This window comes from Lipotes vexillifer, unplaced genomic scaffold (assembly GCF_000442215.2).
Source record: "Lipotes vexillifer unplaced genomic scaffold, Lipotes_vexillifer_v1.1 scaffold1219, whole genome shotgun sequence".
In the NCBI taxonomy this organism is placed as follows: Eukaryota; Metazoa; Chordata; class Mammalia; order Artiodactyla; family Lipotidae; genus Lipotes; species Lipotes vexillifer.
Window position 1 is genome coordinate 1,475,076 of NW_006781590.1, and position 5,103 is coordinate 1,480,178.

The following is a 5,103-nucleotide window of genomic DNA, read 5'->3' on the forward strand; positions in this document are numbered from 1 at the left end:
ATCAAACTGTTAGAGACAATAATCTGCTCCTCTGGCCAAATAACTTGCTCCTCAGTTTAGTTGTCAAGACTAAATTCACAGTATCCACCAGTTTTAAACTTTGACCAGTTCTCCATTTCCCTTCTTGAAAGACTCCTTAAACTTCTTAAGGCCAGACACCAAATCCTACAAATATCTCACCTCTGACTACCTCTCTCTGAAACACTGCCAAGACCCATCAAGGTGGTGTTCTCCCTATTGTAATGAGTTGAGAGTGCTTCATTAAAAGATTGAAGATATTTTGAGGAGCTCAACAAGGTAAACACAGGATGTAGTTTCACAAACACTGACATAGGCATACAATGAAGTGTATGAAGCTATTATTGCATTAAATTACACTGTAGCAAAGTACTGGCATTGAAAAATGTCACACCATGTTAACTAAAAATTCAAGTTACTTTAATCCCAGTTTAGTTAAATTAGTTTAATCCCAGTTTGATATGTTTGGTTGTTTGGATGGATGGATAGGTAGATAGAGAGAGAGAGAGATGAAATTCTCAAAGGACAACCTCCTAAATTTTAACTGTGCTTATCTTTTTATCTTTAGGGGTAAGAATATGAATGAATTTTTCCCCAATATTTTCAAATTTTTCCTCACTGAACACATTCTACTTGTGTAATAAAAACAATGAATGCTATGAAGAAATAAGACTTGAATTTGCATATATTGGGGACTTGGAATATGTACTTCAAAATCAAAAAAGTTTAGAATTTATAAACTCTGAGGTTTCTTCCTTAAAGTTTCCTTGTTTGGTGATGGGGAAATAGTATGGAGGAATATAATAACTACTCTTTTCATGGCACAGTTTCACAGTAACCATGTAAGATACATGATACTTTTCATCTTATGAATGAGAAAACTGGGGCACTAAGTGTTTAAATAACTTTTTTCTCACTAGAAACAAGGGCATTTGGAGTTACTCTCCAGAGTATCTGATACTAATAGGTAACATTTATTGAGTACTTACTATGACTCACAACCCTCTGAGATAGTTTTCTATTACTTTCATTTTACAAACAAGCAAACAGGAATGGACCCGTGTGTCCAAAGGGAGTGATAAGGTAAGGAATCAAACCCAGATAAGTTGAACCCCAGGGCCTGTATCTTTTAATCACTGTTATCTTCCATATGTTTATTCATTTTACACACCACAGCTAGACACTCATAGATATACTTTATATTTTTCAAATGGATAGCTCTGAAAATATTTAGCTCCTTAAGACTTGTTGCTCTTTAAGGGGAGGAACAGTGCGAATGAACGAACTACAGAAGACTACAGAAGTCACTTGGCTTCAGGGGAAAACCAGCTGAATTTCCTACTTCACTAATTAACCACACTAATCCCCAAGTGTCAAATAGTATTAACTAGTCAACAGCTGCTTTTCCAGAGAGCTAGGTGACTCATTTATTTATTTATTTATTTATTTTTGCGGTATGCGGGCCTCTCACTGTTGTGGCCTCTCCCGTTGCGGAGCACAGGCTCTGGACGCGCAGGCTCAGCGGCCATGGCTCACGGGCCCAGCCGCTCCGCGGCATGTGGGATCTTCCCGGACAGCGGCACGAACCCGTGTCCCCTGCGTCGGCAGGCGGACTCTCAACCACTGCGCCACCAGGGAAGCCCTCATTTTCTAAACATACTAGTAGCTCATGTAGCCACAGAATTTTGGCTGAGCCCATCCTTCCTCTCTCTCGGAGGCCTCGTCTTCAGTTTTTGCTTCTCCCTGGCTCTGGTACCCTTATTCCTTAACTTAGGTTTCTTATTTAATCTTAGGGCTAATCCAGGTTAGGATCTATCTGCAAATCTGACTAAATGTTAAGGGGGAGAAGTTAATGATAAAATCCTAAGTCTTTACTAGATATTCCAGTGACTAGATGGAAACACTTGTCCTTAATGTTCAGCCCATCTCATTTTTTAGCATATTCCCAAGGTCTACTTCCCGAACTTCAATCCAGGCTCTTCCAACAGTCTAGCAAAGACAGATTCCAGGTGATCCCCTGAAATGTAAGGAAGGATTCATACTCACGTGTGTTCTATCAATAGCTACACTGCCACCTGTTGAAGTCTGCGCAATCTGAGTTCCGTCCCTCTACCGCTCTGAGGATCCAACTAATAACCAAGGACTCCCAATGACTAAATCCAGGCAACTTGACCCAAACATCATCTTCATGGCAATCTGTAGAAATATACATAACCAATCATGTAGAATTTCTTAAAACTGTCATTCTTTGACTTATTCAGTTCCAGTTCTCCTGGTTTTCTCACTGCTCATTATTCATTTTTCTGCCTGTTCTTCCTTTTTGTTTAAACGAAGGCCTTTGCCACTACTTTGGAGTGTATAACACTGCCAGAGACCTTGTCTCTTGCCTTCATGTGGGTAACTCCCACATCATGGTCCCCAGCGCCGTAGCTCTTCAGAGATGCTCAGTTTTATATCCCACTTCATGCTTTGATGCCAAAGTGTATCCTTTCCAAAGTCTCAATTTATGTTAATGGTACCATTTCCCCATTTATTCAAAATCAATCCTTGGAGTAATGTTTGATTTTTTTCTTTATATTTCCCATTTCCAACATTATCACATCCTGTAGATTCTACATTAAAAATATCTGTTTTAAAAATACCCATTAGGATTTATTCCTTCCCACTTATATGCCATCATCATAGAGGGAGTCTATTGTCTTTGTGCAATGGTCTCCTGACTGTTTCACCCACTGAGGCTTCTCCTCCAAGCCCATTTCCCTAGTCTTCTATGATTTCCATTAGTCATATTCTATATTTAAAATGAGGACATGTTAAAAAAATGAGACCTTGGGCTTCCCTGGTGGCGCAGTGGTTGGGAGTCCGCCTGCAGATGCAGGGAGCGCGGGTTCGTGCCCCGGCCCGGGAGGATCCCGCGTGCCGCGGAGCGGCTGGGCCCGTGAGCCATGGCCGCTGCACTCTTTGACATAAATCACAGCAAGCTCTTTTTTGATCCCCCTCCTGGAGTAATGGAAATTAAAAAAAAAAAAAAAAAATGAGACCTAAAATAAATTTTCAGACTCATCTGCATTCTTTCCATAATAACTATCATTTATTTAGCATCTACAATGTGCCAAACACTTTGCTAACCACTTTACAGATATTGTTTTTAATCCTTTCAACAATCATAAAAAGTAAGGCTTATTATACCTAGTGTACTTTTGGGCAAACAAGATTCAATTAACAGGATGTTTGCTTTCATAAGGTCACAACTCAGAAGGCAAATAGAGCTGTCATTTGATCTAGGTCTCCTGGATTCCAAAGCCTGTTCTAAGAATTGAATATACGATACTACAAAGATGCAGAAATCAGATAATCACTGAATAAAAAATACAATTTTGTTTTATATGTGACTATACCAGAAAAAATTTAAAGTCAATCCAGTGAAGTTAAGACACTTACTCTCAGGATTCTTATTGATATACAATGAGATTAAGTAGACATACAAGAAAATAGTTATTGGGACTTTAACCTATCCTAAATTTCTCAGCTCAAATTGAAGAAATGGTAAATTCTCTAATGGCCAAGTGTTTATTTAACCTGAACTGTGATTGTCACTGTTATTTGTTGTGAGATAAGAAGGAAAACTATCTACTTCACAACAAATAATGGCAGGGACATCCCCTGGATGATGTGTGAAATGGATGCTTGTCAACACATGATTATACAAAAGATGTCTGTAATGAACCATGTGCTAGAGTGAGTTTGCCTCTCATGTAATATGACAGAAAGACAGCAAAAAAAATAACTCCCTATTTGGCCACCTGGAAGGAAAGTAAATATGTCTATGAAAATGGCTCTGTGAAGACCCAAGATGCTACAGTTTATGAAAAAGCAGAGCTTTTCTCCACCCTCATAAAAACAAAACAAAAAAAACAGAACAAAACAAAAAGCTGATGAGCTATAAGCTACTTCCCAGAGAGGTACCAAGTGGTTCCATTCTTGTTCTTATTTATTCCTCTGTTTCTTTTTTTGCCTTCACGTCATTACGCTGTTTTTATATAACTTTTGATTCCTTCTCTACCACCTCTCCAATTCTGTATTTACAAATTGTTCCAGTGAAGGAAAAGGCATTTTATGTCAAACAACACAGTTTATAGTCCAGCCTGAGGAGCTTATTATGCATAGGAAGTGAATGCAAATTAAATTAATTCTGGATACAACTGAAGGCAATCCTTTTTGCTCACTGAAGAATTCATCAGCCTCTGAAGCCAAGATCAATCCAGAAATAAAAGGAAGGCATGTTGGTGTATTCAAATGTCAATTGAATATGGATTATTGCCAGAATTTTGTAGAATCTGCCAGTGATTCCTAAGACATTACTTTAAAACCAATATTTATGTAACTAATTACAATTTTCTGCATTCAAGTGTCAAGAATGAGCTTGAATCACCTTAAGCAAAATGGAAGAATTTATTATAAAAATTCAAGAACATTTTACAAAACACAAGAGAAATAAACTTTTGTCTCAGAGAGGTTTGGAATTTAGAAATGGAAAAACATCAAAGAGCTAGCAGTATTTTCTTACTCCATCTTTCATTTACACCTCTCTCTGTGCTGTAGTTTTTACTTTGCATGGCATAAAGTGGCAAGGCAATCCCATAAGTTTGTACAGGTTGCTGACTGCACAAGGGTGTCCAGCCTTCAACACAGTCTAAAATATAAACTAGCTCTTCTAGCCAGGCTGTGAACCCTCATGGTTGAGTTGTCCTAGAAAGGGTGATTTCTAGTTTCTAAAAGGCAGCATATGAGTAAGTGGAGACCCTATCAAATGCCGTGGTTTTGCATATTTCAGGTCCAGTCACACAAAGAAAATGAATACGGTTCCAACTATAAATCCCTAGTAAAGAGATTTTGATTGAATGTGGTACCCAATTCTGGTTCAGTTAGCTGTGATTCAGAAGGTATGGATATATCTATATTATATATCTATATCTATATATATATATAGATATATATATAGATTTTTTTTTTTTTTTGCGGTACGCGGGCCTCTCACTGTTGTGGCCTCTCCTGTTGCGGGGCACAGGCTCCGGCCCCGCCGGC